General features: G+C 53.2%; 1 protein-coding gene across 1 annotated transcript in view; it reads right to left on the reverse strand.

Moving 5' to 3' along the window:
- FUT8 (fucosyltransferase 8) overlaps positions 1-24,640 on the reverse strand; it is a 251,645-nt gene that overhangs the window by 86,629 nt on the left and 140,376 nt on the right. The gene's annotated exons all lie outside the window — the stretch shown is intronic.

Here is a 24,640-nt window from a genome sequence, read left to right on the forward strand (position 1 = left end):
ATACAGCTTCCTCCTGTACCAGCACCCCTCCTCCACAATCTATACAGCTTCCTCCTGTACCAGCACCCCTCCTCCACAATCTATACAGCTTCCTCCTGTACCAGCACCCCTCCTCCACATTCTATACAGCTTCCTCCTGTACCAGCACCCCTCCTCCACAATCTATACAGCTTCCTCCTGTATCAGCACCGCTCCTCCACAATCTATACAGCTTCCTCCTGTACCAGCACCGCTCCTCCGCAATCTATACAGCTACCTCCTGTACCAGCACCCCTCCTCCGCAATCTATACAGCTACCTCCTGTACCAGCACCCCTCCTCCACAATCTATACAGCTTCCCCCTGTATCAGCACCCCTCCTCCGCAATCTATACAGCTTCCTCCTGTATCAGCACCCCTCCTCCGCAATCTATACAGCTTCCTCCTGTATCAGCACCCCTCCTCCACATTCTATACAGCTTCCTCCTGTACCAGCACCCCTCCTCCACAATCTATACAGCTTCCTCCTGTATCAGCACCCCTCCTCCACAATCTATACAGCTTCCTCCTGTATCAGCACCCCTCCTCCGCAATCTATACAGCTTCCTCCTGTACCAGCACCCCTCCTCCACATTCTATACAGCTTCCTCCTGTACCAGCACCGCTCCTCCGCAATCTATACAGCTTCCTCCTGTATCAGCACCCCTCCTCCGCAATCTATACAGCTTCCTCCTGTATCAGCACCCCTCCTCCGCAATCTATACAGCTTCCTCCTGTATCAGCACCCCTCCTCCACAATCTATACAGCTTCCTCCTATACCAGCACCCCTCCTCCACAATCTATACAGCTTCCTCCTGTACCAGCACCGCTCCTCCACAATCTATACAGCTTCCTCCTGTACCAGCACCCCTCCTCCGCAATCTATACAGCTTCCTCCTGTATCAGCACCCCTCCTCCACAATCTATACAGCTTCCTCCTGTATCAGCACCCCTCCTCCACAATCTATACAGCTTCCTCCTGTACCAGCACCCCTCCTCCACAATCTATACAGCTTCCTCCTGTACCAGCACCGCTCCTCCACAATCTATACAGCTTCCTCCTGTATCAGCACCCCTCCTCCGCAATCTATACAGCTTCCTCCTGTACCAGCACCCCTCCTCCGCAATCTATACAGCTTCCTCCTGTACCAGCACCGCTCCTCCACAATCTATACAGCTTCCTCCTGTATCAGCACCCCTCCTCCGCAATCTATACAGCTTCCTCCTGTACCAGCACCCCTCCTCCACAATCTATACAGCTTCCTCCTGTATCAGCACCCCTCCTCCACAATCTATACAGCTTCCTCCTGTACCAGCACCGCTCCTCCACATTCTATACAGCTTCCTCCTGTACCAGCACCCCTCCTCCACATTCTATACAGCGTCCTTCTGTACCAGCACCCCTCCTCCACATTCTATACAGCTTCCTCCTGTATCAGCACCCCTCCTCCACAATCTATACAGCTTCCTCCTGTACCAGCACCCCTCCTCCACAATCTATACAGCTTCCTCCTGTACCAGCACCCCTCCTCCACAATCTATACAGCTTCCTCCTGTACCAGCACCGCTCCTCCACATTCTATACAGCGTCCTTCTGTACCAGCACCGCTCCTCCGCAATCTATACAGCTTCCTCCTGTACCAGCACCCCTCCTCCACAATCTATACAGCTTCCTCCTGTACCAGCACCCCTCCTCCGCAATCTATACAGCTTCCTCCTGTACCAGCACCCCTCCTCCGCAATCTATACAGCTTCCTCCTGTATCAGCACCCCTCCTCCACAATCTATACAGCTTCCTCCTGTATCAGCACCCCTCCTCCACAATCTATACAGCTTCCTCCTGTATCAGCACCGCTCCTCCACAATCTATACAGCTTCCTCCTGTACCAGCACCCCTCCTCCACATTCTATACAGCTTCCTCCTGTACCAGCACCGCTCCTCCACATTCTATACAGCGTCCTTCTGTACCAGCACCGCTCCTCCGCAATCTATACAGCTTCCTCCTGTACCAGCACCCCTCCTCCACATTCTATACAGCGTCCTTCTGTACCAGCACCGCTCCTCCACAATCTATACAGCTTCCTCCTGTACCAGCACCGCTCCTCCGCAATCTATACAGCTTCCTCCTGTATCAGCACCCCTCCTCCACAATCTATACAGCTTCCTCCTGTATCAGCACCGCTCCTCCACAATCTATACACCTTCCTCCTGTACCAGCACCCCTCCTCCACAATCTATACAGCTTCCTCCTGTACCAGCACCCCTCCTCCACAATCTATACAGCTTCCTCCTGTATCAGCACCCCTCCTCCGCAATCTATACAGCTTCCTCCTATATCAGCACCCCTCCTCCGCAATCTATACAGCTTCCTCCTGTACCAGCACCCCTCCTCCACATTCTATACAGCTTCCTCCTGTACCAGCACCGCTGCTCCGCAATCTATACAGCTTCCTCCTGTACCAGCACCCCTCCTCCACAATCTATACAGCTTCCTCCTGTATCAGCACCACTCCTCCACAATCTATACAGCTTCCCCCTGTATCAGCACCCCTCCTCCACAATCTATACAGCTTCCTCCTGTACCAGCACCCCTCCTCCACAATCTATACAGCTTCCTCCTGTACCAGCACCCCTCCTCCACAATCTATACAACTTCCTCCTGTACCAGCACCGCTCCTCCACAATCTATACAGCTTCCTCCTGTACCAGCACCCCTCCTCCACAATCTATACAGCTTCCTCCTGTACCAGCACCCCTCCTCCACAATCTATACAACTTCCTCCTGTACCAGCACCGCTCCTCCACAATCTATACAGCTTCCTCCTGTACCAGCACCCCTCCTCCACAATCTATACAGCTTCCTCCTGTACCAGCACCCCTCCTCCACAATCTATACAGCTTCCTCCTGTACCAGCACCCCTCCTCCACAATCTATACAGCTTCCTCCTGTACCAGCACCCCTCCTCCACAATCTATACAGCTTCCTCCTGTACCAGCACCCCTCCTCCACAATCTATACAGCTTCCTCCTGTACCAGCACCCCTCCTCCACAATCTATACAACTTCCTCCTGTACCAGCACCGCTCCTCCACAATCTATACAGCTTCCTCCTGTACCAGCACCGCTCCTCCACAATCTATACAGCTTCCTCCTGTACCAGCACCGCTCCTCCGCAATCTATACAACTTCCTCCTGTACCAGCACCGCTCCTCCACAATCTATACAGCTTCCTCCTGTACCAGCACCCCTCCTCCACATTCTATACAGCTTCCTCCTGTACCAGCACCCCTCCTCCACATTCTATACAGCTTCCTCCTGTACCAGCACCGCTCCTCCGCAATCTATACAACTTCCTCCTGTACCAGCACCGCTCCTCCACAATCTATACAGCTTCCTCCTGTACCAGCACCCCTCCTCCACATTCTATACAGCTTCCTCCTGTACCAGCACCCCTCCTCCACAATCTATACAACTTCCTCCTGTACCAGCACCCCTCCTCCACAATCTATACAGCTTCCTCCTGTACCAGCACCCCTCCTCCACATTCTATACAGCTTCCTCCTGTACCAGCACCGCTCCTCCGCAATCTATACAGCTTCCTCCTGTACCAGCACCCCTCCTCCACAATCTATACAGCTTCCTCCTGTACCAGCACCGCTCCTCCACATTCTATACAGCGTCCTTCTGTACCAGCACCCCTCCTCCACAATCTATACAGCTTCCTCCTGTACCAGCACCGCTCCTCCGCAATCTATACAGCTTCCTCCTGTACCAGCACCCCTCCTCCACATTCTATACAGCGTCCTTCTGTACCAGCACCCCTCCTCCACATTCTATACAGCTTCCTCCTGTATCAGCACCCCTCCTCCACAATCTATACAGCTTCCTCCTGTGTCAGCACCCCTCCTCCACAATCTATACAGCTTCCTCCTGTATCAGCACCGCTCCTCCACAATCTATACAGCTTCCTCCTGTACCAGCACCCCTCCTCCACAATCTATACAGCTTCCTCCTGTATCAGCACCCCTCCTCCACAATCTATACAGCTTCCTCCTGTATCAGCACCCCTCCTCCACAATCTATACAGCTTCCTCCTGTACCAGCACCCCTCCTCCACAATCTATACAGCTTCCTCCTGTATCAGCACCCCTCCTCCACAATCTATACAGCTTCCTCCTGTATCAGCACCCCTCCTCCACAATCTATACAGCTTCCTCCTGTACCAGCACCCCTCCTCCACAATCTATACAGCTTCCTCCTGTATCAGCACCCCTCCTCCACAATCTATACAGCTTCCTCCTGTATCAGCACCCCTCCTCCGCAATCTATACAGCTTCCTCCTGTATCAGCACCCCTCCTCCACAATCTATACAGCTTCCTCCTGTACCAGCACCCCTCCTCCACAATCTATACAGCTTCCTCCTGTATCAGCACCCCTCCTCCGCAATCTATACAGCTTCCTCCTGTATCAGCACCCCTCCTCCACAATCTATACAGCTTCCTCCTGTATCAGAACCGCTCCTCCACATTCTATACAGCTTCCTCCTGTACCAGCACCGCTCCTCCACATTCTATACAGCGTCCTTCTGTACCAGCACCGCTCCTCCACAATCTATACAGCTTCCTCCTGTACCAGCACCGCTCCTCCGCAATCTATACAGCTTCCTCCTGTATCAGCACCCCTCCTCCACAATCTATACAGCTTCCTCCTGTATCAGCACCGCTCCTCCACAATCTATACAGCTTCCTCCTGTACCAGCACCCCTCCTCCACAATCTATACAGCTTCCTCCTGTACCAGCACCCCTCCTCCACAATCTATACAGCTTCCTCCTGTATCAGCACCCCTCCTCCGCAATCTATACAGCTTCCTCCTGTATCAGCACCCCTCCTCCGCAATCTATACAGCTTCCTCCTGTACCAGCACCCCTCCTCCACATTCTATACAGCTTCCTCCTGTACCAGCACCGCTCCTCCGCAATCTATACAGCTTCCTCCTGTACCAGCACCCCTCCTCCACAATCTATACAGCTTCCTCCTGTACCAGCACCCCTCCTCCACAATCTATACAGCTTCCTCCTGTACCAGCACCCCTCCTCCACAATCTATACAGCTTCCTCCTGTACCAGCACCCCTCCTCCACAATCTATACAACTTCCTCCTGTACCAGCACCCCTCCTCCACAATCTATACAGCTTCCTCCTGTATCAGCACCCCTCCTCCACAATCTATACAGCTTCCTTCTGTATCAGCACCCCTCCTCCACAATCTATACAGCTTCCTCCTGTATCAGCACCCCTCCTCCACAATCTATACAGCGTCCTTCTGTACCAGCACCCCTCCTCCACATTCTATACAGCTTCCTCCTGTATCAGCACCCCTCCTCCACAATCTATACAGCTTCCTCCTGTATCAGCACCGCTCCTCCACAATCTATACAGCTTCCTCCTGTACCAGCACCCCTCCTCCACAATCTATACAGCTTCCTCCTGTACCAGCACCCCTCCTCCACAATCTATACAGCTTCCTCCTGTATCAGCACCCCTCCTCCACAATCTATACAGCTTCCTCCTGTACCAGCACCGCTCCTCCACATTCTATACAGCGTCCTTCTGTACCAGCACCCCTCCTCCACAATCTATACAGCTTCCTCCTGTACCAGCACCGCTCCTCCGCAATCTATACAGCTTCCTCCTGTACCAGCACCCCTCCTCCACATTCTATACAGCGTCCTTCTGTACCAGCACCCCTCCTCCACATTCTATACAGCTTCCTCCTGTATCAGCACCCCTCCTCCACAATCTATACAGCTTCCTCCTGTGTCAGCACCCCTCCTCCACAATCTATACAGCTTCCTCCTGTATCAGCACCGCTCCTCCACAATCTATACAGCTTCCTCCTGTACCAGCACCCCTCCTCCACAATCTATACAGCTTCCTCCTGTATCAGCACCCCTCCTCCACAATCTATACAGCTTCCTCCTGTATCAGCACCCCTCCTCCACAATCTATACAGCTTCCTCCTGTACCAGCACCCCTCCTCCACAATCTATACAGCTTCCTCCTGTATCAGAATCGCTCCTCCACATTCTATACAGCTTCCTCCTGTACCAGCACCGCTCCTCCACAATCTATACAGCTTCCTCCTGTACCAGCACCGCTCCTCCGCAATCTATACAGCTTCCTCCTGTATCAGCACCCCTCCTCCACAATCTATACAGCTTCCTCCTGTATCAGCACCGCTCCTCCACAATCTATACAGCTTCCTCCTGTACCAGCACCCCTCCTCCACAATCTATACAGCTTCCTCCTGTACCAGCACCCCTCCTCCACAATCTATACAGCTTCTTCCTGTATCAGCACCCCTCCTCCACAATCTATACAGCTTCCTCCTGTATCAGCACCCCTCCTCCACAATCTATACAGCTTCCTCCTGTACCAGCACCCCTCCTCCACAATCTATACAGCTTCCTCCTGTATCAGAACCGCTCCTCCACATTCTATACAGCTTCCTCCTGTACCAGCACCGCTCCTCCACATTCTATACAGCGTCCTTCTGTACCAGCACCGCTCCTCCACAATCTATACAGCTTCCTCCTGTACCAGCACCGCTCCTCCGCAATCTATACAGCTTCCTCCTGTATCAGCACCCCTCCTCCACAATCTATACAGCTTCCTCCTGTATCAGCACCGCTCCTCCACAATCTATACACCTTCCTCCTGTACCAGCACCCCTCCTCCACAATCTATACAGCTTCCTCCTGTACCAGCACCCCTCCTCCACAATCTATACAGCTTCCTCCTGTATCAGCACCCCTCCTCCGCAATCTATACAGCTTCCTCCTGTATCAGCACCCCTCCTCCGCAATCTATACAGCTTCCTCCTGTACCAGCACCGCTCCTCCACAATCTATACAGCTTCCTCCTGTACCAGCACCCCTCCTCCACAATCTATACAGCTTCCTCCTGTATCAGCACCCCTCCTCCACAATCTATACAGCTTCCTCCTGTACCAGCACCCCTCCTCCACAATCTATACAGCTTCCTCCTGTATCAGCACCCCTCCTCCGCAATCTATACAGCTTCCTCCTGTATCAGCACCCCTCCTCCACATTCTATACAGCTTCCTCCTGTACCAGCACCGCTCCTCCGCAATCTATACAGCTTCCTCCTGTACCAGCACCCCTCCTCCACAATCTATACAGCTTCCTCCTGTACCAGCACCCCTCCTCCACAATCTATACAGCTTCCTCCTGTACCAGCACCCCTCCTCCACAATCTATACAGCTTACTCCTGTACCAGCACCCCTCCTCCACAATCTATACAACTTCCTCCTGTACCAGCACCCCTCCTCCACAATCTATACAGCTTCCTCCTGTACCAGCACCCCTCCTCCACATTCTATACAGCTTCCTCCTGTACCAGCACCGCTCCTCCGCAATCTATACAGCTTCCTCCTGTACCAGCACCCCTCCTCCACAATCTATACAGCTTCCTCCTGTACCAGCACCGCTCCTCCACATTCTATACAGCGTCCTTCTGTACCAGCACCCCTCCTCCACAATCTATACAGCTTCCTCCTGTACCAGCACCGCTCCTCCGCAATCTATACAGCTTCCTCCTGTACCAGCACCCCTCCTCCACATTCTATACAGCGTCCTTCTGTACCAGCACCCCTCCTCCACATTCTATACAGCTTCCTCCTGTATCAGCACCCCTCCTCCACAATCTATACAGCTTCCTCCTGTACCAGCACCCCTCCTCCGCAATCTATACAGCTTCCTCCTGTACCAGCACCCCTCCTCCGCAATCTATACAGCTTCCTCCTGTATCAGCACCCCTCCTCCACAATCTATACAGCTTCCTCCTGTATCAGCACCCCTCCTCCACAATCTATACAGCTTCCTCCTGTATCAGCACCGCTCCTCCACAATCTATACAGCTTCCTCCTGTACCAGCACCCCTCCTCCACATTCTATACAGCTTCCTCCTGTACCAGCACCGCTCCTCCACATTCTATACAGCGTCCTTCTGTACCAGCACCGCTCCTCCGCAATCTATACAGCTTCCTCCTGTACCAGCACCCCTCCTCCACATTCTATACAGCGTCCTTCTGTACCAGCACCCCTCCTCCACATTCTATACAGCTTCCTCCTGTATCAGCACCCCTCCTCCACAATCTATACAGCTTCCTCCTGTATCAGCACCCCTCCTCCACAATCTATACAGCTTCCTCCTGTATCAGCACCGCTCCTCCACAATCTATACAGCTTCCTCCTGTACCAGCACCGCTCCTCCACATTCTATACAGCTTCCTCCTGTACCAGCACCCCTCCTCCACATTCTATACAGCTTCCTCCTGTACCAGCACCCCTCCTCCACATTCTATACAGCTTCCTCCTGTACCAGCACCCCTCCTCCACAATCTATACAGCTTCCTCCTGTACCAGCACCCCTCCTCCACAATCTATACAGCTTCCTCCTGTATCAGCACCCCTCCTCCACAATCTATACAGCTTCCTTCTGTATCAGCACCCCTCCTCCACAATCTATACAGCTTCCTCCTGTATCAGCACCCCTCCTCCACAATCTATACAGCGTCCTTCTGTACCAGCACCCCTCCTCCACATTCTATACAGCTTCCTCCTGTATCAGCACCCCTCCTCCACAATCTATACAGCTTCCTCCTGTATCAGCACCGCTCCTCCACAATCTATACAGCTTCCTCCTGTACCAGCACCCCTCCTCCACAATCTATACAGCTTCCTCCTGTACCAGCACCCCTCCTCCACAATCTATACAGCTTCCTCCTGTATCAGCACCCCTCCTCCACAATCTATACAGCTTCCTCCTGTACCAGCACCGCTCCTCCACATTCTATACAGCGTCCTTCTGTACCAGCACCGCTCCTCCGCAATCTATACAGCTTCCTCCTGTACCAGCACCCCTCCTCCACAATCTATACAGCTTCCTCCTGTACCAGCACCCCTCCTCCGCAATCTATACAGCTTCCTCCTGTACCAGCACCCCTCCTCCGCAATCTATACAGCTTCCTCCTGTATCAGCACCCCTCCTCCACAATCTATACAGCTTCCTCCTGTATCAGCACCCCTCCTCCACAATCTATACAGCTTCCTCCTGTATCAGCACCGCTCCTCCACAATCTATACAGCTTCCTCCTGTACCAGCACCCCTCCTCCACATTCTATACAGCTTCCTCCTGTACCAGCACCGCTCCTCCACATTCTATACAGCGTCCTTCTGTACCAGCACCCCTCCTCCACAATCTATACAGCTTCCTCCTGTACCAGCACCGCTCCTCCACAATCTATACAGCTTTCTCCTGTATCAGCACCCCTCCTCCACAATCTATACAGCTTCCTCCTGTATCAGCACCCCTCCTCCACAATCTATACAGCTTCCTCCTGTACCAGCACCCCTCCTCCACATTCTATACAGCTTGCTCCTGTACCAGCACCCCTCCTCCACAATCTATACAGCTTCCTCCTGTATCAGCACCCCTCCTCCACAATCTATACAGCTTCCTCCTGTATCAGAACCGCTCCTCCACATTCTATACAGCTTCCTCCTGTACCAGCACCGCTCCTCCACATTCTATACAGCGTCCTTCTGTACCAGCACCGCTCCTCCGCAATCTATACAGCTTCCTCCTGTACCAGCACCTCTCCTCCACAATCTATACAGCTTCCTCCTGTATCAGCACCCCTCCTCCACAATCTATACAGCTTCCTCCTGTACCAGCACCCCTCCTCCACAATCTATACAGCTTCCTCCTGTACCAGCACCCCTCCTCCACAATCTATACAGCTTCCTCCTGTACCAGCACCCCTCCTCCACAATCTATACAGCTTCCTCCTGTATCAGCACCGCTCCTCCACAATCTATACAGCTTCCTCCTGTACCAGCACCGCTCCTCCACATTCTATACAGCGTCCTTCTGTACCAGCACCGCTCCTCCGCAATCTATACAGCTTCCTCCTGTACCAGCACCCCTCCTCCACAATCTATACAGCTTCCTCCTGTACCAGCACCCCTCCTCCACAATCTATACAGCTTCCTCCTGTACCAGCACCCCTCCTCCACAATCTATACAGCTTCCTCCTGTACCAGCACCCCTCCTCCACAATCTATACAGCTTCCTCCTGTACCAGCACCGCTCCTCCGCAATCTATACAGCTTCCTCCTGTACCAGCACCCCTCCTCCACATTCTATACAGCGTCCTTCTGTACCAGCACCCCTCCTCCACATTCTATACAGCTTCCTCCTGTATCAGCACCCCTCCTCCACAATCTATACAGCTTCCTCCTGTATCAGCACCCCTCCTCCACATTCTATACAGCTTCCTCCTGTACCAGCACCCCTCCTCCACAATCTATACAGCTTCCTCCTGTATCAGCACCCCTCCTCCACAATCTATACAGCTTCCTCCTGTATCAGCACCCCTCCTCCACAATCTATACAGCTTCCTCCTGTACCAGCACCCCTCCTCCACAATCTATACAGCTTCCTCCTGTATCAGCACCGCTCCTCCACAATCTATACAGCTTCCTCCTGTACCAGCACCGCTCCTCCACATTCTATACAGCGTCCTTCTGTACCAGCACCGCTCCTCCGCAATCTATACAGCTTCCTCCTGTACCAGCACCCCTCCTCCACAATCTATACAGCTTCCTCCTGTACCAGCACCCCTCCTCCGCAATCTATACAGCTTCCTCCTGTATCAGCACCCCTCCTCCACAATCTATACAGCTTCCTCCTGTACCAGCACCCCTCCTCCACATTCTATACAGCGTCCTTCTGTACCAGCACCCCTCCTCCACATTCTATACAGCTTCCTCCTGTTTCAGCACCCCTCCTCCACAATCTATACAGCTTCCTCCTGTACCAGCACCCCTCCTCCGCAATCTATACAGCTTCCTCCTGTACCAGCACCCCTCCTCCACAATCTATACAGCTTCCTCCTGTATCAGCACCCCTCCTCCACAATCTATACAGCTTCCTCCTGTATCAGCACCCCTCCTCCACAATCTATACAGCTTCCTCCTGTATCAGCACTCCTCCTCCGCAATCTATACAGCTTCCTCCTGTACCAGCACCGCTCCTCCGCAATCTATACAGCTTCCTCCTGTACCAGCACCCCTCCTCCACATTCTATACAGCGTCCTTCTGTACCAGCACCCCTCCTCCACATTCTATACAGCTTCCTCCTGTATCAGCACCCCTCCTCCACAATCTATACAGCTTCCTCCTGTATCAGCACCGCTCCTCCACAATCTATACAGCTTCCTCCTGTACCAGCACCCCTCCTCCACAATCTATACAGCTTCCTCCTGTACCAGCACCCCTCCTCCACAATCTATACAGCTTCCTCCTGTATCAGCACCCCTCCTCCACAATCTATACAGCTTCCTCCTGTACCAGCACCCCTCCTCCACAATCTATACAGCTTCCTCCTGTATCAGCACCGCTCCTCCACAATCTATACAGCTTCCTCCTGTACCAGCACCGCTCCTCCACATTCTATACAGCGTCCTTCTGTACCAGCACCGCTCCTCCGCAATCTATACAGCGTCCTTCTGTACCAGCACCGCTCCTCCGCAATCTATACAGCTTCCTCCTGTACCAGCACCCCTCCTCCACAATCTATACAGCTTCCTCCTGTACCAGCACCGCTCCTCCGCAATCTATACAGCTACCTCCTGTACCAGCACCCCTCCTCCACAATCTATACAGCGTCCTTCTGTACCAGCACCCCTCCTCCGCAATCTATACAGCTTCCTCCTGTATCAGCACCGCTCCTCCACAATCTATACAGCTTCCTCCTGTACCAGCACCGCTCCTCCACAATCTATACAGCTTCCTCCTGTATCAGCACCCCTCCTCCACAATCTATACAGCTTCCTCCTGTATCAGCACCCCTCCTCCACAATCTATACAGCTTCCTCCTGTACCAGCACCGCTCCTCCGCAATCTATACAGCTACCTCCTGTACCAGCACCCCTCCTCCACAATCTATACAGCGTCCTTCTGTACCAGCACCCCTCCTCCACAATCTATACAGCTTCCTCCTGTATCAACACCGCTCCTCCACAATCTATACAGCTTCCTCCTGAACCAGCACAGCTCCTCCACAATCTATACAGCTTCCTCCTGTACCAGCACCCCTGCTCCACAATCTATACAGCTTCCTCCTGTATCAGCACCCCTCCTCCACAATCTATACAGCTTCCTCCTGTACCAGCACCCCTCCTCCACAATCTATACAGCTTCCTCCTGTATCAGCACCCCTCCTCCACAATCTATACAGCGTCCTTCTGTACCAGCACCCCTCCTCCACACTCTATACAGCGTCCTTCTGTACCAGCACCCCTCCTCCACAATCTATACAGCTTCCTCCTGTACCAGCACCCCTCCTCCACAATCTATACAGCGTCGTTCTGTACCAGCACCCCTCCTCCACAATCTATACAGCGTCGTTCTGTACCAGCACCCCTCCTCCACATTCTATACAGCGTCCTTCTGTACCAGCACCCCTCCTCCACAATCTATACAGCTTCCTCCTGTACCAGCACCCCTCCTCCACAATCTATACAGCTTCCTCCTGTATCAGCACCCCTCCTCCACAATCTATACAGCTTCCTCCTGTATCAGCACCCCTCCTCCACAATCTATACAGCTTCCTCCTGTACCAGCACCCCTCCTCCACAATCTATACAGCTTCCTCCTGTACCAGCACCCCTCCTCCACAATCTATACAGCTTCCTCCTGTATCAGCACCCCTCCTCCGCATTCTATACAGCTTCCTCCTGTATCAGCACCCCTCCTCCACAATCTATACAGCTTCCTCCTGTACCAGCACCCCTCCTCCGCATTCTATACAGCTTCCTCCTGTATCTGCACCCCTCCTCCGCATTCTATACAGCTTCCTCCTGTATCAGCACCCCTCCTCCACAATCTATACAGCTTCCTCCTGTATCAGCACCGCTCCTCCACAATCTATACAGCTTCCTCCTGTACCAGCACCCCTCCTCCACAATCTATACAGCTTCTTCCTGTACCAGCACCGCTCCTCCGCAATCTATACAGCTACCTCCTGTATCAGCACCCCTCCTCCACAATCTATACAGCTTCCTCCTGTACCAGCACCGCTCCTCCACAATCTATACAGCTTCCTCCTGTACCAGCACCGCTCCTTCACAATCTATACAGCTTCCTCCTGTACCAGCACCGCTCCTCCGCAATCTATACAGCTACCTCCTGTACCAGCACCCCTCCTCCACAATCTATACAGCGTCCTTCTGTACCAGCACCCCTCCTCCGCAATCTATACAGCTTCCTCCTGTATCAGCACCGCTCCTCCACAATCTATACAGCTTCCTCCTGTACCAGCACCGCTCCTCCACAATCTATACAGCTTCCTCCTGTACCAGCACCGCTCCTCCGCAATCTATACAGCTACCTCCTGTACCAGCACCCCTCCTCCACAATCTATACAGCGTCCTTCTGTACCAGCACCCCTCCTCCGCAATCTATACAGCTTCCTCCTGTATCAGCACCGCTCCTCCACAATCTATACAGCTTCCTCCTGTACCAGCACCGCTCCTCCACAATCTATACAGCTTCCTCCTGTATCAGCACCCCTCCTCCACAATCTATACAGCTTCCTCCTGTATCAGCACCCCTCCTCCACAATCTATACAGCTTCCTCCTGTACCAGCACCGCTCCTCCGCAATCTATACAGCTACCTCCTGTACCAGCACCCCTCCTCCACAATCTATACAGCGTCCTTCTGTACCAGCACCCCTCCTCCACAATCTATACAGCTTCCTCCTGTATCAACACCGCTCCTCCACAATCTATACAGCTTCCTCCTGAACCAGCACAGCTCCTCCACAATCTATACAGCTTCCTCCTGTACCAGCACCCCTGCTCCACAATCTATACAGCTTCCTCCTGTATCAGCACCCCTCCTCCACAATCTATACAGCTTCCTCCTGTACCAGCACCCCTCCTCCACAATCTATACAGCTTCCTCCTGTATCAGCACCCCTCCTCCACAATCTATACAGCGTCCTTCTGTACCAGCACCCCTCCTCCACACTCTATACAGCGTCCTTCTGTACCAGCACCCCTCCTCCACAATCTATACAGCTTCCTCCTGTACCAGCACCCCTCCTCCACAATCTATACAGCGTCGTTCTGTACCAGCACCCCTCCTCCACAATCTATACAGCGTCGTTCTGTACCAGCACCCCTCCTCCACATTCTATACAGCGTCCTTCTGTACCAGCACCCCTCCTCCACAATCTATACAGCTTCCTCCTGTACCAGCACCCCTCCTCCACAATCTATACAGCTTCCTCCTGTATCAGCACCCCTCCTCCACAATCTATACAGCTTCCTCCTGTATCAGCACCCCTCCTCCACAATCTATACAGCTTCCTCCTGTACCAGCACCCCTCCTCCACAATCTATACAGCTTCCTCCTGTACCAGCACCCCTCCTCCACAATCTATACAGCTTCCTCCTGTATCAGCACCCCTCCTCCGCATTCTATACAGCTTCCTCCTGTATCAGCACCCCTCCTCCACAATCTATACAGCTTCCTCCTGTACCAGCACCCCTCCTCCGCATTCTATACAGCTTCCTCCTGTATCTGCACCCCTCCTCCGCATTCTATACAGCTTCCTCCTGTATCAGCACCCCTCCTCCACAATCTATACAGCTTCCTCCTGTATCAGCACCGCTCCTCCACAATCTATACAGCTTCCTCCTGTACCAGCACCCCTCCTCCACAATCTATACAGCTTCTTCCTGTACCAGCACCGCTCCTCCGCAATCTATACAGCTACCTCCTGTATCAGCACCCCTCCTCCACAATCTATACAGCTTCCTCCTGTACCAGCACCGCTCCTCCACAATCTATACAGCTTCCTCCTGTACCAGCACCGCTCCTTCACAATCTATACAGCTTCCTCCTGTACCAGCACCGCTCCTCCGCAATCTATACAGCTTCCTCCTGTACCAGCACCCCTCCTCCACAATCTATACAGCTTCCTCCTGTACCAGCACCCCTCCTCCACAATCTATACAGCTTCCTCCTGTATCAGCACCCCTCCTCCACAATCTATACAGCGTCCTTCTGTACCAGCACCCCTCCTCCACATTCTATACAGCGTCCTTCTGTACCAGCACCCCTCCTCCACAATCTATACAGCGTCCTTCTGTACCAGCACCCCTCCTCCACATTCTATACAGCGTCCTTCTGTACCAGCACCCCTCCTCCACAATCTATACAGCTTCCTCCTGTACCAGCACCCCTCCTCCGCATTCTATACAGCTTCTTCCTGTATCAGCACCCCTCCTCCGCATTCTATACAGCTTCCTCCTGTATCAGCACCCCTCCTCCACAATCTATACAGCTTCCTCCTGTATCAGCACCGCTCCTCCACAATCTATACAGCTTCCTCCTGTATCAGCACCCCTCCTCCACAATCTATACAGCTTCCTCCTGTACCAGCACCCCTCCTCCACAATCTATACAGCTTCCTCCTGTACCAGCACCGCTCCTCCGCAATCTATACAGCTACCTCCTGTATCAGCACCCCTCCTCCACAATCTATACAGCTTCCTCCTGTACCAGCACCCCTCCTCCGCAATCTATACAGCTTCCTCCTGTACCAGCACCCCTCCTCCACAATCTATACAGCTTCCTCCTGTACCAGCACCCCTCCTCCACAATCTATACAGCTTCCTCCTGTACCAGCACCGCTCCTCCACAATCTATACAGCTTCCTCCTGTACCAGCACCCCTCCTCCACAATCTATACAGCTTCCTCCTGTACCAGCACCGCTCCTCCACAATCTATACAGCTTCCTCCTGTATCAGCACCCCTCCTCCACAATCTATACAGCTTCCTCCTGTATCAGCACCGCTCCTCCACAATCTATACAGCTTCCTCCTGTACCAGCACCGCTCCTCCACAATCTATACAGCTTCCTCCTGTACCAGCACCCCTCCTCCACAATCTATACAGCTTCCTCCTGTACCAGCACCGCTCCTCCACAATCTATACAGCTTCCTCCTGTACCAGCACCGCTCCTCCACAATCTATACAGCTTCCTCCTGTACCAGCACCCCTCCTCCACATTCTATACAGCTTCCTCCTGTATCAGCACCCCTCCTCCACATTCTATACAGCTTCCTCCTGTATCAGCACCCCTCCTCCACAATCTATACAGCTTCCTCCTGTACCAGAACCGCTCCTCCACAATCTATACAGCTTCCTCCTGTATCAGCACCCCTCCTCCACAATCTATACAGCTTCCTCCTGTACCAGCACCCCTCCTCCACAATCTATACAGCTTCCTCCTGTACCAGAACCGCTCCTCCACAATCTATACAGCTTCCTCCTGTACCAGAACCGCTCCTCCACAATCTATACAGCTTCCTCCTGTACCAGCCCCTCTCCTCCGCATCATCTACAGCTTCCTCCTGTACCAGCATCCCTCCTCCGCATCATCTACAGCTTCCTCCTGTATCAGCACCCCTCCTCCACAATCTATACAGCGTCCTCCTGTACCAGCACCCCTCCTCCGCATTCTATACAGCTTCCTCCTGTATCAGCACCCCTCCTCCGCATTCTATACAGCTTCCTCCTGTACCAGCACCCCTCCTCCACATTCTATACAGCTTCCTCCTGTACCAGCACCGCTCCTCCACAATCTATACAGCTTCCTCCTGTATCAGCACCCCTCCTCCGCAATCTATACAGCTTCCTCCTGTATCAGCACCCCTCCTCCGCAATCTATACAGCTTCCTCCTGTATCAGCACCCCTCCTCCACAATCTATACAGCTTCCTCCTATACCAGCACCCCTCCTCCACAATCTATACAGCTTCCTCCTGTACCAGCACCGCTCCTCCACAATCTATACAGCTTCCTCCTGCATCAGCACCGCTCCTCCACAATCTATACAGCTTCCTCCTGTACCAGCACCCCTCCTCCGCAATCTATACAGCTTCCTCCTGTATCAGCACCCCTCCTCCACAATCTATACAGCTTCCTCCTGTACCAGCACCCCTCCTCCACAATCTATGCAGCTTCCTCCTGTACCAGCACCGCTCCTCCACAATCTATACAGCTTCCTCCTGTATCAGCACCCCTCCTCCACATTCTATACAGCTTCCTCCTGTACCAGCACCGCTCCTCCGCAATCTATACAGCTTCCTCCTGTACCAGCACCCCTCCTCCACAATCTATACAGCTTCCTCCTGTACCAGCACCGCTACTCCACAATCTATACAGCTTCCTCCTGTATCAGCACCCCTCCTCCGCAATCTATACAGCTTCCTCCTGTACCAGCACCGCTCCTCCACATTCTATACAGCTTCCTCCTGTACCAGCACCCCTCCTCCACATTCTATACAGCGTCCTTCTGTACCAGCACCCCTCCTCCACATTCTATACAGCTTCCTCCTGTATCAGCACCCCTCCTCCACAATCTATACAGCTTCCTCCTGTATCAGCACCGCTCCTCCACAATCTATACAGCTTCCTCCTGTACCAGCACCCCTCCTCCACAATCTATACAGCTTCCTCCTGTACCAGCACCCCTCCTCCACAATCTATACAGCTTCCTCCTGTATCAGCACCCCTCCTCCACAATCTATACAGCTTCCTCCTGTACCAGCACCGCTCCTCCACATTCTATACAGCGTCCTTCTGTACCAGCACCGCTCCTCCGCAATCTATACAGCTTCCTCCTGTACCAGCACCCCTCCTCCGCAATCTATACAGCTTCCTCCTGTACCAGCACCCCTCCTCCGCAATCTATACAGCTTCCTCCTGTATCAGCACCCCTCCTCCGCAATCTATACAGCTTCCTCCTGTATCAGCACCCCTCCTCCACAATCTACACAGCTTCCTCCTGTATCAGCACCGCTCCTCCACAATCTATACAGCTTCCTCCTGTACCAGCACCCCTCCTCCACATTCTATACAGCTTCCTCCTGTACCAGCACCGCTCCTCCACATTCTATACAGCGTCCTTCTGTACCAGCACCGCTCCTCCGCAATCTATACAGCTTCGTCCTGTACCAGCACCCCTCCTCCACATTCTATACAGCGTCCTTCTGTACCAGCACCCCTCCTCCACATTCTATACAGCTTCCTCCTGTATCAGCACCCCTCCTCCACAATCTATACAGCTTCCTCCTGTATCAGCACCCCTCCTCCACAATCTATACAGCTTCCTCCTGTATCAGCACCGCTCCTCTACAATCTATACAGCTTCCTCCTGTACCAGCACCGCTCCTCCACATTCTATACAGCTTCCTCCTGTACCAGCACCCCTCCTCCACATTCTATACAGCTTCCTCCTGTACCAGCACCCCTCCTCCACATTCTATACAGCTTCCTCCTGTACCAGCACCGCTCCTCCGCAATCTATACAGCTTCCTCCTGTACCAGCACCCCTCCTCCACAATCTATACAGCTTCCTCCTGTACCAGCACCGCTACTCCACAATCTATACAGCTTCCTCCTGTATCAGCACCCCTCCTCCGCAATCTATACAGCTTCCTCCTGTACCAGCACCGCTCCTCCACATTCTATACAGCTTCCTCCTGTACCAGCACCCCTCCTCCACATTCTATACAGCGTCCTTCTGTACCAGCACCCCTCCTCCACATTCTATACAGCTTCCTCCTGTATCAGCACCCCTCCTCCACAATCTATACAGCTTCCTCCTGTATCAGCACCGCTCCTCCACAATCTATACAGCTTCCTCCTGTACCAGCACCCCTCCTCCACAATCTATACAGCTTCCTCCTGTACCAGCACCCCTCCTCCACAATCTATACAGCTTCCTCCTGTATCAGCACCCCTCCTCCACAATCTATACAGCTTCCTCCTGTACCAGCACCGCTCCTCCACATTCTATACAGCGTCCTTCTGTACCAGCACCGCTCCTCCGCAATCTATACAGCTTCCTCCTGTACCAGCACCCCTCCTCCGCAATCTATACAGCTTCCTCCTGTACCAGCACCCCTCCTCCGCAATCTATACAGCTTCCTCCTGTATCAGCACCCCTCCTCCGCAATCTATACAGCTTCCTCCTGTATCAGCACCCCTCCTCCACAATCTACACAGCTTCCTCCTGTATCAGCACCGCTCCTCCACAATCTATACAGCTTCCTCCTGTACCAGCACCCCTCCTCCACATTCTATACAGCTTCCTCCTGTACCAGCACCGCTCCTCCACATTCTATACAGCGTCCTTCTGTACCAGCACCGCTCCTCCGCAATCTATACAGCTTCGTCCTGTACCAGCACCCCTCCTCCACATTCTATACAGCGTCCTTCTGTACCAGCACCCCTCCTCCACATTCTATACAGCTTCCTCCTGTATCAGCACCCCTCCTCCACAATCTATACAGCTTCCTCCTGTATCAGCACCCCTCCTCCACAATCTATACAGCTTCCTCCTGTATCAGCACCGCTCCTCTACAATCTATACAGCTTCCTCCTGTACCAGCACCGCTCCTCCACATTCTATACAGCTTCCTCCTGTACCAGCACCCCTCCTCCACATTCTATACAGCTTCCTCCTGTACCAGCACCCCTCCTCCACATTCAATACAGCTTCCTCCTGTACCAGCACCCCTCCTCCACAATCTATACAGCTTCCTCCTGTACCAGCACCCCTCCTCCACAATCTATACAGCTTCCTCCTGTATCAGCACCCCTCCTCCACAATCTATACAGCTTCCTTCTGTATCAGCACCCCTCCTCCACAATCTATACAGCTTCCTCCTGTATCAGCACCCCTCCTCCACAATCTATACAGCGTCCTTCTGTACCAGCACCCCTCCTCCACATTCTATACAGCTTCCTCCTGTATCAGCACCCCTCCTCCACAATCTATACAGCTTCCTCCTGTATCAGCACCGCTCCTCCACAATCTATACAGCTTCCTCCTGTACCAGCACCCCTCCTCCACAATCTATACAGCTTCCTCCTGTACCAGCACCCCTCCTCCACAATCTATACAGCTTCCTCCTGTATCAGCACCCCTCCTCCACAATCTATACAGCTTCCTCCTGTACCAGCACCGCTCCTCCACATTCTATACAGCGTCCTTCTGTACCAGCACCGCTCCTCCGCAATCTATACAGCTTCCTCCTGTACCAGCACCCCTCCTCCACAATCTATACAGCTTCCTCCTGTACCAGCACCCCTCCTCCGCAATCTATACAGCTTCCTCCTGTACCAGCACCCCTCCTCCGCAATCTATACAGCTTCCTCCTGTATCAGCACCCCTCCTCCACAATCTATACAGCTTCCTCCTGTATAAGCACCCCTCCTCCACAATCTATACAGCTTCCTCCTGTATCAGCACCGCTCCTCCACAATCTATACAGCTTCCTCCTGTACCAGCACCCCTCCTCCACATTCTATACAGCTTCCTCCTGTACCAGCACCGCTCCTCCACATTCTATACAGCGTCCTTCTGTACCAGCACCCCTCCTCCACAATCTATACAGCTTCCTCCTGTACCAGCACCGCTCCTCCGCAATCTATACAGCTTCCTCCTGTACCAGCACCCCTCCTCCACATTCTATACAGCGTCCTTCTGTACCAGCACCCCTCCTCCACATTCTATACAGCTTCCTCCTGTATCAGCACCCCTCCTCCACAATCTATACAGCTTCCTCCTGTATCAGCACCCCTCCTCCACAATCTATACAGCTTCCTCCTGTATCAGCACCGCTCCTCCACAATCTATACAGCTTCCTCCTGTACCAGCACCCCTCCTCCACAATCTATACAGCTTCCTCCTGTATCAGCACCCCTCCTCCACAATCTATACAGCTTCCTCCTGTATCAGCACCCCTCCTCCACAATCTATACAGCTTCCTCCTGTACCAGCACCCCTCCTCCACAATCTTTACAGCTTCCTCCTGTACCAGCACCCCTCCTCCACAATCTATACAGCTTCCTCCTGTATCAGCACCCCTCCTCCGCAATCTATACAGCTTCCTCCTGTATCAGCACCCCTCCTCCGCAATCTATACAGCTTCCTCCTGTACCAGCACCCCTCCTCCACATTCTATACAGCTTCCTCCTGTACCAGCACCGCTCCTCCGCAATCTATACAGCTTCCTCCTGTACCAGCACCCCTCCTCCACAATCTATACAGCTTCCTCCTGTACCAGCACCCCTCCTCCACAATCTATACAGCTTCCTCCTGTACCAGCACCCCTCCTCCACAATCTATACAGCTTCCTCCTGTACCAGCACCCCTCCTCCACAATCTATACAGCTTCCTCCTGTATCAGCACCCCTCCTCCGCAATCTATACAGCTTCCTCCTGTACCAGCACCCCTCCTCCACATTCTATACAGCTTCCTCCTGTACCAGCACCCCTCCTCCACATTATATACAGCTTCCTCCTGTACCAGCACCCCTCCTCCACAATCTATACAGCTTCCTCCTGTACCAGCACCCCTCCTCCATAATCTATACAGCTTCCTCCTGTACCAGCACCCCTCCTCCACATTATATACAGCTTCCTCCTGTACCAGCACCCCTCCTCCACAATCTATACAGCTTCCTCCTGTACCAGCACCGCTCCTCCACAATCTATACAGCTTCCTCCTGTATCAGCACCCCTCCTCCACAATCTATACAGCTTCCTTCTGTATCAGCACCCCTCCTTCACAATCTATACAGCTTCCTCCTGTACCAGCACCCCTCCTCCACAATCTATACAGCTTCCCCCTGTATCAGCACCCCTCCTCCACAATCTATACAGCTTCCTCCTGTACCAGCACCCCTCCTCCACAATCTATACAGCTTCCTCCTGTACCAGCACCCCTCCTCCACAATCTATACAGCTTCCTCCTGTACCAGCACCCCTCCTCCACAATCTACACAGCTTCCTCCTGTACCAGCACCCCTCCTCCACAATCTATACAGCTTCCTCCTGTACCAGCACCGCTCCTCCGCAATCTATACAGCTTCCTCCTGTACCAGCACCCCTCCTCCACAATCTATACAGCTTCCTCCTGTACCAGCACCCCTCCTCCACAATCTATACAGCTTCCTCCTGTACCAGCACCCCTCCTCCACAATCTATACAGCTTCCTCCTGTACCAGCACCCCTCCTCCACAATCTATACAGCTTCCTCCTGTACCAGCACCCCTCCTCCACATTCTATACAGCTTCCTCCTGTACCAGCACCCCTCCTCCACAATCTATACAGCTTCCTCCTGTACCAGCACCCCTCCTCCACAATCTATACAGCTTCCTCCTGTATCAGCACCGCTCCTCCACAATCTATACAGCTTCCTCCTGTACCAGCACCGCTCCTCCGCAATCTATACAGCTACCTCCTGTACCAGCACCCCTCCTCCACAATCTATACAGCTTCCCCCTGTATCAGCACCCCTCCTCCGCAATCTATACAGCTTCCTCCTGTATCAGCACCCCTCCTCCGCAATCTATACAGCTTCCTCCTGTATCAGCACCCCTCCTCCACATTCTATACAGCTTCCTCCTGTACCAGCACCCCTCCTCCACAATCTATACAGCTTCCTCCTGTATCAGCACCCCTCCTCCACAATCTATACAGCTTCCTCCTGTATCAGCACCCCTCCTCCGCAATCTATACAGCTTCCTCCTGTACCAGCACCCCTCCTCCACATTCTATACAGCTTCCTCCTGTACCAGCACCGCTCCTCCGCAATCTATACAGCTTCCTCCTGTATCAGCACCCCTCCTCCGCAATCTATACAGCTTCCTCCTGTATCAGCACCCCTCCTCCGCAATCTATACAGCTTCCTCCTGTATCAGCACCCCTCCTCCACAATCTATACAGCTTCCTCCTATACCAGCACCCCTCCTCCACAATCTATACAGCTTCCTCCTGTACCAGCACCGCTCCTCCACAATCTATACAGCTTCCTCCTGTACCAGCACCCCTCCTCCGCAATCTATACAGCTTCCTCCTGTATCAGCACCCCTCCTCCACAATCTATACAGCTTCCTCCTGTATCAGCACCCCTCCTCCACAATCTATACAGCTTCCTCCTGTACCAGCACCCCTCCTCCACAATCTATACAGCTTCCTCCTGTACCAGCACCGCTCCTCCACAATCTATACAGCTTCCTCCTGTATCAGCACCCCTCCTCCGCAATCTATACAGCTTCCTCCTGTACCAGCACCCCTCCTCCGCAATCTATACAGCTTCCTCCTGTACCAGCACCGCTCCTCCACAATCTATACAGCTTCCTCCTGTATCAGCACCCCTCCTCCGCAATCTATACAGCTTCCTCCTGTACCAGCACCCCTCCTCCACAATCTATACAGCTTCCTCCTGTATCAGCACCCCTCCTCCACAATCTATACAGCTTCCTCCTGTACCAGCACCGCTCCTCCACATTCTATACAGCTTCCTCCTGTACCAGCACCCCTCCTCCACATTCTATACAGCGTCCTTCTGTACCAGCACCCCTCCTCCACATTCTATACAGCTTCCTCCTGTATCAGCACCCCTCCTCCACAATCTATACAGCTTCCTCCTGTATCAGCACCCCTCCTCCACATTCTATACAGCTTCCTCCTGTATCAGCACCCCTCCTCCACAATCTATACAGCTTCCTCCTGTGTCAGCACCCCTCCTCCACAATCTATACAGCTTCCTCCTGTACCAGCACCCCTCCTCCACAATCTATACAGCTTCCTCCTGTACCAGCACCCCTCCTCCACAATCTATACAGCTTCCTCCTGTACCAGCACCGCTCCTCCACATTCTATACAGCGTCCTTCTGTACCAGCACCGCTCCTCCGCAATCTATACAGCTTCCTCCTGTACCAGCACCCCTCCTCCACAATCTATACAGCTTCCTCCTGTACCAGCACCCCTCCTCCGCAATCTATACAGCTTCCTCCTGTACCAGCACCCCTCCTCCGCAATCTATACAGCTTCCTCCTGTATCAGCACCCCTCCTCCACAATCTATACAGCTTCCTCCTGTATCAGCACCCCTCCTCCACAATCTATACAGCTTCCTCCTGTATCAGCACCGCTCCTCCACAATCTATACAGCTTCCTCCTGTACCAGCACCCCTCCTCCACATTCTATACAGCTTCCTCCTGTACCAGCACCGCTCCTCCACATTCTATACAGCGTCCTTCTGTACCAGCACCGCTCCTCCGCAATCTATACAGCTTCCTCCTGTACCAGCACCCCTCCTCCACATTCTATACAGCGTCCTTCTGTACCAGCACCGCTCCTCCACAATCTATACAGCTTCCTCCTGTACCAGCACCGCTCCTCCGCAATCTATACAGCTTCCTCCTGTATCAGCACCCCTCCTCCACAATCTATACAGCTTCCTCCTGTATCAGCACCGCTCCTCCACAATCTATACACCTTCCTCCTGTACCAGCACCCCTCCTCCACAATCTATACAGCTTCCTCCTGTACCAGCACCCCTCCTCCACAATCTATACAGCTTCCTCCTGTATCAGCACCCCTCCTCCGCAATCTATACAGCTTCCTCCTATATCAGCACCCCTCCTCCGCAATC

Source organism: Anomaloglossus baeobatrachus, chromosome 12, assembly GCF_048569485.1.
Source record: "Anomaloglossus baeobatrachus isolate aAnoBae1 chromosome 12, aAnoBae1.hap1, whole genome shotgun sequence".
Classification (NCBI taxonomy): domain Eukaryota; kingdom Metazoa; phylum Chordata; class Amphibia; order Anura; family Aromobatidae; genus Anomaloglossus; species Anomaloglossus baeobatrachus.